Here is a 12,434-nt window from a genome sequence, read left to right as displayed (position 1 = left end):
TGGTGGTATAACTATATTTTATTGATAAATGTGAATGCTCGTATAATAGTGCATACTTGGATGAATAAGTGATATTTATAATATTTAGATATTATACAAATTATATAATTTGTATAATACATTAATATTTATTTGATAAGTATATTATGAAGTATAAATTAAATATTATTAGTATAAAATTTTATTTTATTTGGATATACATAGTATATAATTCTTTTTCTCAATATGATAAATATATATGACGTATATTCGGAGTATTAAATTTTATAATATAAAATATACCACATATTTATTGTATAAAAATATTATATATTTAGAGCACATTGTAGTTGTTTAAATATTATATAATATTACTATTATATATAAAGTGTAAAAATAACTCATGAATGCTTCACGTTTAAAGCCTTTCATTTTATTTAGTGATTGAATTTTGTGGAAGGGAGAGAAAATAGTGAAAAGGAAGAGAAAATCATGGCATAAAGGATTCTTAAATTTATTATGACAAATTTATACTAACAAAATAACATAAATCATTAAATTTATTCTAGAAAGATACGATGAATCTGTAAATGTTATATTCAAATGTAATAGAATATAAAATTATTAAATAAAAAAATATGTGGTTATACAATGTGCGTTTTCTAAATATTTAATGAATTTAAGTTACATTACTTCATACATAAACTTGTCGGATTTTTAAAAGCCGATACATAAAGTTGTCGGGTTTTTAAAAGTCAATACATAAACTTTCTATTTTCCCATTTGAACACTCAAACTCATTTTTTCCATAATTAATAAACACATCTGACAAGAGACCATGCGCGCATGTATTACACATATACATACGTGTTCATCCAGTCAGCAAATGACCAATGGATGTCTTACACGTCAAGGGCACGAAAATCCTAACCCTGGTCCCCTCTTTCATTCCATAGACCGACCCCCCCTCCCCTCATTTAACATCTCTCTGACCAAACCCTCCCTTGTTCATTCCAGAATTTTGATGATCAGAGAAGGTGAAAAGAATCTGGAAAGTGAGGGGATCATATGTAAGGCCCACAGGCCATCATAGTAGGCACGCAATAGGCCATCATATGTAAGGCCCTTCTCGCCATCGATGAACTCTCCATAAGTTCGAAAAACCTTTTCGAGAATGGCATTGATCTGCTCATCGCTGAATTTGACCCTAGGGTTTACAGCAACCACCAAAATTGATCATAATCACTCACCCCCTTCCAAAATCGATCATAATCACTTACCCATATTTTTTGTTTTCGTTTATTATCTGTTAATCGAGTTTCGTTTAGTCCAAGTGATGCAAAACTTAGCTTTAACTCCACAATGACAAAATATACAACTTTTCATCATTTTTACGGTTTGAAAAAAATTAAAAAAATTAAAAATGGAGATTCAAATTTTACAAGAAGGAGGAATTAAGCTTTAGATTTTTAAAAATGGAGTAAGAGGGTATTTTAGAATGAATGAATAAGAAGACACTTAAATACAACCCATTTTGTACTGTTGGGCATTGAGAAGGGGGTTTTCACGCTCATGTGCGTCATGTTCCTCACGCGGACTGCTGATTAGGACCAACTGACGCCACATGGGCATGGTCAATGGTGTAATGTGTTTATTAGTTACGGAAAAAATGATTAGGCAAAACATGGCGCAACTTTAGTTGACCAAGGACATGACCCTTGATAGGAAGTTATGGCGGTCGAGGATTAGAGTAGTAGAGTATGTAGTCTAGAGTGTTCATAACAATAGTATTGGCACGCAGTCTCGCTTTTTGTGGGCAGTTCATTTTTATGACTAACCGTAGTTTTCTTTTATTGTTGATTACCTTAATATCTTATTGTTTTTATTTTGCTTTTATATGGCTTTTTGGTACTGTCCCTTCTTGTCTATATTTTCATTAATGTGGTGCTTATTATGCTTTCCTGAGCCGAGCGTCTATTGAAAATAGCCTCTCTATCCTTACAAGGTAGGGGTAAGGTCTGCGTCACACTATCCTCCCCAGACCCCACGGTGTGGGATAAAATTAGGTATGTTGTTGTTGTTGGAAAAAATGAGTTCGAGTGTTCAAATGAAAAAGTTGAAAGTTTATGTATCGGCTTTTAAAATCCCGTCAAATTTAAGTGGCCAAGAAGCCATTCCGCCTAGATCTAAATGTCCAAACAATTAAAAAAGTTAAACTCCAAAAAAAATGAATTTTTCATATTTTTATTACCATATAGATGAGAGAGAAATATTTAATAAAGAAGAAGGGAATAAAATAAATCCCGGATTTAGTGAGATCTATTTATTTTTTTAACCCGCCAAAATAATAAAAAAAATCTTTATTTATTGAAATAAACCACAAGTGATGGATGTTATATATATATATATATATATAGTCTTAAATAAGAGACCTATCATGTAAAAATCTCAAGACCAAAAGGGTAGAGCGCAGTTACAGGATAAGTGTTGTGCCCCCACAATTAAGTGGGGCGCAACTTTGGTTATGTCTCCTTCATACCCATCGTTCACAAAAGAAAAAATAGCCAGATTTTTTAGTGATAATTGAAAAATAGATATAATTTAAAAAATAATTAAAATTTAATCACTTTTCATGTAAAGATAAATCTGAACGAAAATATTATTCAAAATCCGAAAAATATTCCTGCATGATATACTGGAGTTCCAGCATAATATGATGAAAATTCATACACATGTGCTTCAATCTCTAATATATTACGCTGAAATTTTTCATGCGTTGAAGTTTCAGTATGAAATTCATACACAAATATACTAATCTCTAATATATTATACTAAAATTTTTATATTACAGTAAAATAATAATTATTTTTTAATAATTTTACAAACTCTAGCTATTTTTAGTTATCAAAGTTCAAAACTGGTAGCTCGTGTTATTTTTACACTTTTGGCGTCATATTGTTTGGTGGTTCCCTAAATACAGTAATACCTGTGTCTCGTCAGGCTTTACTCGCGTGGGGAGTCTGGGTCCCACAATCCTCTGTTAGGTGGGTCCCTCTGGGCGTGAACTCTGTTTCAAACTCACTGCCGTTATAATTTTCCCAGTGCTAAGTCTTGCTAGATAATTATTATTTCCTTTTCGGGTTATGTGAACCTTTTTTTTTTTATCAGTTCAAAAAAAATAATTTTTTTTTAAATTTAGAAATAATTTTACTTAAAATTATAATTCTATATTTAATAAAAATCTTTTATAACCACACAAATACTCTGAACCCCTTTTTGAATTGTTTAGGATCACAAATTCTAAAATTTTTTATTTTTTCTTAAACTCTGTGCCTAGTCAAACAGTTTCATATAAATTGAAACGGAGGGAGTATCTCTTTCATTATGATTTAAAGCTAGCATGTGGGACCCATGAGCCACGTAATAGGTGAACCTTACATAAGTTATATTATTATGTGACACATAAAATAATTTTTTTTTAATCTCTATGTTAAAGTGTTAATTTAATTAAGGAATTAACTTGTATACACGAATAAAAAAATTTACACTATTAATATATATATATATATATATATATATATATATATATATATATATATATATTCTAATGTTATAGTAGGCTATTGACTTATTGGTCAGGTTCCTAATTAACTATTCTACTTAATGTGACTGTTACAACTTACATGTATGACTTAACAGAGTAAAAATTCATTTTATACTACTCCATATTACTATACAACAACAATAACATATTCAGTATTATCCCACATCGTGTGGTCTGAGGAGGGTAGTGTGTACGCAGACCTTACCCCTACCTTGTGAGGATAGGAGGTTATTTCCAATAGACCCTCGGCCCAGAAAAGCATAATCACCACATTAATGAAAATATAGACAAGAAGGGACAGTACCAAAAAGCCATATAAAAACAGAATAAAAACTTATAAAATAAAAAATAAATTTTTTTATTTTGAGTCGAATGTTTATCGGAAATATATAGTTTCTTTACATTCACAAGGTACGGATAAGGTCTACGTATATAGTACCCTCTTCATATTTTACTTGTGAGATTACATTGGATATGTTGTTATTACTCGTATGACTTAATCGAGTAAAAAATTCATTTTATATTGTATTACTTACTAGATAAAAGCTGAACTCTAACACTATATGCTTTTGAGTGGAGTTCTTCCCTCAAAAATCCATGCACAGGCTAGTTCGTTTTCCTCGGACTACCTTTATGATACTTGAATAATCACTATAAATAGCCACCTATTAATTTGTAAGGCAGTAGCCAATAATTCTAAAAACCTAGCTCAAACTCCTAAATCACCGCTAATGGCAGAGCTAAAATTTTTACCAACGGAATTCGAAATATTAAAAATAAATACACGAATAAGTCAAAAGGAGATTCACATTTATATGCATAAAAAATAATTTTAACTTTATATATATTGTTTGAGCGGAAGTCAATGTTTTGTGGGGATGAAGCACACACACATATATATATATATATATATATATATATATATATATATATATATATATATATATATATGAGGGTATCATTTTGTATCTTTTTCATGACAGTGAATTTCAAATTTATATTGTTCGAAACCCACAATAAAAAATAAAAGTAGAAAAGGGTCGACTGAATATGACTAAACAACAAATCCTACCACAAAAGAATGCAATGATAGTGTCAGAGTGTTGATTAAATAAGTATATATATAAGGATTATTCATGTGGGAGCGTAGCTTCTACTGTTTCTTCCTTTAATTAAAATGTTGGTTAAAGCGATTGCTTGGATTTACTTTGTCATGGTTACCAACTTTATAGTTTTCAGCCAAAATACATACATACATATATTTACGTATATAAACTTTCTAGTTGTTATTGTTACTTTAAATACAATATTTGTTTTCGTTATTATTTAAATTTTATTGCATCACTCGTATTGATAAATTTTTTATTATGTAATGAGCAATTTGATGTGATCACATCGTTACCTTTTTTTTCTCATCTTGGCGTAATTATAAATTTATTTTACTCTTTATCATACGTTTTTTAATAATTATTTTATCCTATCCTATACTTTTTTTGGTAATATTATAAGCTTATTTTACGAATTGCCGGTGTATGATATTATTGTATACGGGTAAAACCGAGCTCGATGTTAGATCGAGCATCCAACACGGTAAGCCGGGGTCGAAATATGGTAATCGGGTAAAGTCGAGCTCGAAATTCGATCTAGCATCCAACACAATCAACGAGGATCGAAATATGGTAATTAAGATCGGACCCAGAGCATTGTCAACATTAGTCATCGAAACCACCAGATTTACCTTCGAGTTTACCAAAGACGTAACCGGTCCCGGTTCTAACGGTCTCAAAGAAAGCCTTGCCAACTTATCCGACAGGGGTCCGCAATTCCCGCAACTAACTGGTCATTAAGGTGAAAATCACGGAACACGTAAAAAAAGGGACCAACTATTAGAAAATCAAGGACTTTAGCCTTTTATAGAACAATAAAATAATATCTTAAAAGGTAGGTCTCCCCTAATATACAGAGGGGACCTAACAATTTATTGGATATGTTGTAAATTACACTCATAAACAATATATCATTATTAGTTCTTGAGGCACTTACATTCTTTGGTTATGTGGTACCGAACTGAAAAAATAATGGTACGTTTCCGATCGAGATATGCACTCAGAGCAGGAAATTTACCGGCCAATCTCGTTCTCGAAGAGGGCCCACTTGCTTCCTGGGATTGGCTTTTCCTCGGTATATCTAAGTCTCCCAACCCGGTAGCATCTTCCTTAGCCGTCGAATCCACGCCATCGAAGATACCGCGGAAAAGGTCATTCGTTCCATGAGTCCCTTCAGCGGGGCATTTTTTAGTAGCTTGCGCCTCGTTAAACATCGATTCTCTAAATCAGGGTGACTCGACAATCTCTATTTTGCCAAGTGCTTCCTTTGAAGCGTTGCCCGCAGCTTGCGAGGCTTCGGCCCTGGCCGCCTCAGTTTCTCTAACTTGATGATGGTCAACCTTACCCACATCCGGCTCGGAAGCTCCTTGCCCATTGGGCTGAGGCGGCACGCTATCCATCAGATCAAAGGCCCCTCCTTCCACATCGGATTCATCTCTCAATCGGTGGAGTGAATCCGGAGGCGGTGCTCGAGCACTGGTGCTTTCCTTGGGTTTTAGCACCAATCGCCTCTTCAATTTGTCCTTCTCGGGGCCCAGAGAACTCGGAGCCTTTTTTCTTTTCTTTTCTTTATCCTGCTTCGAAGCAGGGGGCTCAGTGAAGACATCATTGTCAGCGGATAGAGGCCTCATTTCAACATCTTTTGGTAAACCTGCAAAAAGAAAGTAAACAAATCAGAAATTGACGGCGTGAAATTAAGGTCAAATGTAACTTAAATAAAAATAACACCTCGGGAACGGGCCTCCCATCGGCCCTTCGAAAGCTCATGCCACGAACTCTCGGAGTATGATCTTTGTGTTGTAATACCCTCGACCCACTCCTTGAGTCGAGGAACTGCTTCCGAAATCTGAGCGACAACTGCACCACCACAAGGCACTAATGAAAAAAGAAAAGGAAGGGAAGCGTAATGAACAAAACCTTGAAACTAATATTGTACTTACGTGACATGTTCCAATTCTCAGGAAATGGCATATAATCGGCATGGATTAAATCCGAGGACTTTACTCGGACGAATCGGCCTAACCAACCTCGGTCCCGGTCTTCATCGATGCTTGAGAACAGGGCCTTACTAGCCCGGCGTGCAAGCTTGATTAATTCCCATCAATAGAGTCGGGGACTATACAAACGCATGAGATGGTCGATGGAGAATGGATACCCCTCGATCTTGCTCACGAAGAAGCGGAGCAGAATTACTATCCTCCAGAACGAATGATGAATTTGACAGAGGGTCACCTCATACCTCTTACAGAAGGTAATGATGGTCGGATCTAAGGGGTCCAGCGTGAAGGGGTAAGTGTAAACACTTAAAAAACTCTCCACGTGGGTAGTAATCGCTTCCTCGGGCGTAGGGACCACTACGTGCTTATCAGCCTAGTTGCAATCTTCATTGACCTTGGTGAAGACACTCTCGATGACCGAGCATATATATCTCGAGATCGGCTCACACCGACCCGGTACCGAGGATGTTTTTTCGACCTTGAAATCGGCTTCGGTTGAGCACCCCGTAAGAATAGAACGGATTTTGAAGTCTTTGCCATTACTTTTAAATAGTGAAAAAGTGGAGAAATGATGGTGTTGATGAAAGAGAAGGTGTGATTGGCAGATAGGCAACTCTTATGGAAGCTTTCAGAAAACCAGAAGGGAAGAAGTTTTAATGTAAACCAGAAAATCAGAAAGTGAGAGTGATAAAGTTTCTTAAAGCACAAGAGCAAAAAGTTTGAATGTAAAGTTCAAATGAATGGATGGAAGGATATTTATAGTTTTTCAAACGACGGTTCACATCCTCGAGTGGCTGACCATTAACTGACACACATTTAATGCCTGAAAGACTGGACCGACGGGACATTTCAACTATTTTTTGTCGCTTATGTCATGATTTATCGAAGTGAGAATCGGGAGTTCATATCGTTTCTCGTCACCTACTCTCCGAAAAATTAGGGGACTATTTGTATACGGGTAAAACCGAGCTCGATGTTCGATCGAGCATCCAACATGGTAAGCCGGGGTCGAAATATGGTAATCGGGTAAAGTCGAGCTCGAAGTTCGATCTAGCGTCCAACACAATCAACCAGGATCGAAATATGGTAATTAAGACCGGACCCAGAGCATTGTCAAAATTAGTTATCGAAACTATCAGATTTGCCTTCTAGTTTACCGAAGATGTAACCGATCCCGGTTCTAACGGTCTCAAAGAAAGTCTTGCCAACTTATCCGACATGCGTCCGCAATTCCCGCAACTAACCGATCATAACGGCGAAAATCACGGAACACGTAAAAAAAGGGATCAACGGTCAGCAAATCAAGGACTTTTGCTTTTTATAGAACAATAAAATAATATCTTAAAAAGTATGTCTCCCCTAATATACAAAGGGGACCTTACAATTCATTGGATATGTTGTAAATTACATATTTACACTCATAAACAATATATCATTATTAGTTCTTGAGGCTCTTACATTCTTTGGTGACGTGGTACCGATCTGAGCATCTTTCCAACTTGAGGATATCCAACCTCCCTAGGTTGAAATTATCTAATTCGTGTGATTTGCATTTACTATGTCATTATTTATTTTAATCGCATTTTAATTTACATTTCATTATCAAATTAATCCGCATGTCTTTAAAACCACTAACAAATTCAATTGTTATCTGATTTTGAGAGTAAACAATTATGAAACGAAAGAAAACAATAAGATACAATGCAACACAATAGATTAAGATATGATATGTAACATCCATGCAAATGCATTAAGATAAATTAAGAACAGTTATTGTCTCTACTTTTCGTATCAACACTGTAAAAATTTGGTCCCTTTCTCCCTATTTTCACCCTTTATAAAATCTTGAATTTCGCTGAGCACAGTACAAATTAACAGAAGCTGAGAAAGCAGCTGAAAGCTGACAGTCAATATGAATAGTGAATGAGTCCAAAATAATAAAAAAATATGTTGAGCAAAAGCGATTGAATGAGGAAAAGAAAAAGGGAAAAAAGAAAAAGAACATGTCAGCTCAGTTTATACGACACCAATACTGTTTAGACACTCAAATATTTCTTCATTGATTACATTTTCCAATATTTTACATGTTTTTAATTATAAAAAATTAAATATTTTGTTCTCGTACTTCAAATCCCATAAATTATTTTGGAACAAAGGAGGTACCAAACAAGAATTGACCCTCAAAGCAATCCATTTCCCTACAGATAGAGGCCATATCAATAGTCTACAAGAACTTCTTTGAATTAATTTCATGAATTATCACTCTAACTTTTATGCTATTGCATCAAAAGTTACTAAACGATTCTTTTTTTTTTTTTAACGAAAAATGTACTAAACTATTTTTGTAACAAAAGTCACTCAATCAGTGCCTAGGAGGAAACTAAAGATACATTTTTTATAATACTTGAGTGACTTTATAGTTGTACAAAATTGTTTAGACTTTTTGTAATACTTAAAAAAAAAACTAAAGTGTTTTCTTAAACAAAAAAAATAGTTTAATAACTTTAGGAGAAAAGAGCATTTCATTTACCACACAATGACTTTACTTTTGTCCTAGTGGAGGACAAAATCATTAAGCTGTGAAGGAGATTGAGAAAGGGCATGTCAAAGTCCCATCTCTAGTCAACAAAACATTCCCTTACACTTGCTTAGGCAAAAAAAGGCTATTTCCAAGTAGAGTTTAAGCTTCAAACACTAACGATACGATTGGTTCACTTATAAGATAGATATTACTTTGTTGAATTTTTCTTTTGCACGCCCTTTAAGAAATATTAACGAGAAAAGGAATAAGATTATTCTACCCTTATTTATGTCTTAAGATATAATATCTCTTCATTGAATATTTATTCTATTTATGTGTTATATCAATCGTCAAGAACAATTATTACTAAGGATAAAAAACGAAAAAACAATCAATTTTGTCTTGAACTTCTAAAATAATAAATAATTTGAGAACTATTTTTAGTAACCACAATTGTTAATATGAGACGGCTTCCTCCGGTCCACTTTAATTGTGAAAACAACCAGAAAATCAATTAAAATAGATTGGAGGGAGTAGTTAATAACTTGATGAAAATGATACTTATAAGAAAATTCAATTGTAGGTAAATATATTTACACTATAATTTAAATCCTAATAGGACATGTACCATTTAGGAGCGTAGCGAACACGACCTAATCTGCAAAGAGCATTAAATCTTTGTTTCATAATGATCGAATTGAAAATAAGCTGAGCTTTTTGGTGATTAGATAGCTAAAGAAGGTAATTAAGGCATACATGTGACTTTTTTTTACTATTCCCATAATTACTCGTTTGGAAACATTTGAACATTAAGAGTGATGTAAGAAATTCAAGATTGAAAACAAAAGGATTTCAAAGGAGGCCCCATAAATATCATTGCAACTCATAAATGAAGTTGCTTTAAAGTGAAGATATAGGAGTATTATGTCCCACCTAAAATCGTGTCCAAAGAATAAATAGAAAACAAAATGATTTATGCCTTTTAAATGAAGTATAATTAGTTAAAAAGGAGTAGAAATTATATTGAGATTGTTTGTTAGGAATTTCCAAAAGTATATTTGCTAAATTACAGGAAAAAGGGTATCACGATGCTCTTATTTCCTCTTGATAATCATTTCCTCCAAGATATATAATATTTTGTCCAAGAGACTAATTGATCCTTTGTCTTTCTACTATTTGTAATAACTGTTCTTTTACCCTACCTATAACAAATGAATATAAATGGATAATTATTTTTTAACAGCTTGTGCCACACAAAATGACATAGCTGTGATTCATTTGCTCTTAAGCATTCAAAAAAATGACAGTGATAGCATTTTCATAAATGTTGAAAGTTAAAGCTCTACACCTGAGACTTGAAATTCATTAAGTGGAAAATGAACAAACCCATGCCACAATGTGCATTGCAGGTAAACATTTTTCCTAGTTTAGCATGCAATAGTTTAGGAAACTGTACTGTATCCCAAACCCCTAAAACAACAACAACAACAACATAAAATCCCGTCGGATCCCACAAGTGGAGTCTGGAGCGGGTAGTGTGTACGCAGACCTTACCCCTACCCTGAGAAGATAGAGAGCATGTTTCCAATAGACCCTCGGCACAGGAAAGATGAAACAAAGTAGCATCAAGCAATAACTTAGTTTAATCAAGTTAGGACTAATAATTTCAGCTTAAGTAAAATCAATAAACAATAAACAATTAAAGAAACTTAGTTTAACTATCCGAAAATATAGTGAACAATAGTTAAAACTCAACATATATGGCGAACACAAAAGATGTTCCAAAATTCGCGCACGCCCTATTTTGTATCGACACTTGAGTGAACTGAGTTATCTTTGTATGGCTTAAACCAATGAAACAATGATACAAACCTGGGGCCATTGCACTTATTGTTGACAAGGCTCATAAGAAACTTCCCATCTTTTCAACTTTTGCTACTCTCCACCTTTCAGTTTTCTCTTCTTTCAATCAAATATAGGTATATCCAAAATTAGTTGTTGTTAATATAATCTTCTGTATGATCTATTCAGAATTTAGAGATTTTTTTATTTTATAATTAGACAATTTATGCTAGCCATAACTGCAATTCTCACCCTTTATCTGAATTTGGAACCGACTATGTTTAGTGAAGTTTACATTGGTTGGTCAGCCTACTGCTTCCCCAACCCCCAAATAATGCATAATCTCCAAAAACCGATTTAGACAACCTAAGACACATTTACACCTTTGGTATCTATATATCTAATTTCTGCAATTTGAAGCAAAGGGAGGGGTGTACTAATAAAGGGTTCAACCTTTCAAGCAAAAAACAAACAAGATAATCATCTTGCTTAAGAATGTTTGAATTTTTGTCTACCTTTTCTTCCTTCTTGTTAAGAATACCTGTTTAAGACCTACTCTACTTAATCATCATAGGTTTCATTTCCCCACTTTGGCTACCTTTTTTGCCCAAGTTTTCATTGCTTATAACTACCAAACTCTTTACATTACTAGTCACTTATATAGACATTGGAAGACAACGCATACAACCATGATAGTCCTCTATGATAACTTATTTTCCATGGCTTAGACTATCACTCTGCTGAAGACCTATGTATACATCTCTTATCTATTTGGTTAAACTTGATTTCTATATGAGGATCACTTATGAGTTGCAAAAAGCAGGAATGAGATTTTATCCTTTAAGAGGAACCAAACTAGGAACAAAGATTTTATAAGTTTTACTGCAGTTGGAGGCAATCCGAGCATCCGAGCACTGGACAACAGAATTGATAAGATGACTATATGAATCCCTCTATTAATGCTGAACAGAAGGCTTCTAAGGTCATGTTATAGTAAAGCTCCTGAATAAATTTATTTCTACCCAAAAAACCACGGTATACATATTAGATGCCACACTAATAATACTGCATAATTTTACCTTGTAAAAAAGGGAAAAGGAAACCAATGAAAAGATAGGGCAATACTGCTACAGATGCACAACATAGTAACGACACCATTCTTACTGCCACTGCACTGCATCAGTTCTCCAATTCAATCAAATAATGTTTGAAAGAAAGGAATAAAGGCGAAAGCAGTGAAAGAATGATACCTTTTGCCCCTTGCATCACTTAGGTGACATGAGTGTCAAATGCAGGAGAAAGATGAAACAAAAAGAACTGCATAAGATAATCGACCAATTTATAAAATACGGGAAATTAATATGTGGAAATCACTACGCTGTCAA

Source organism: Nicotiana tabacum, chromosome 13, assembly GCF_000715075.1.
Source record: "Nicotiana tabacum cultivar K326 chromosome 13, ASM71507v2, whole genome shotgun sequence".
Taxonomy (NCBI): Eukaryota; Viridiplantae; Streptophyta; class Magnoliopsida; order Solanales; family Solanaceae; genus Nicotiana; species Nicotiana tabacum.
The sequence above is the reverse complement of the archived record's forward strand: the minus strand, read 5'-3'. Positions refer to the sequence as shown.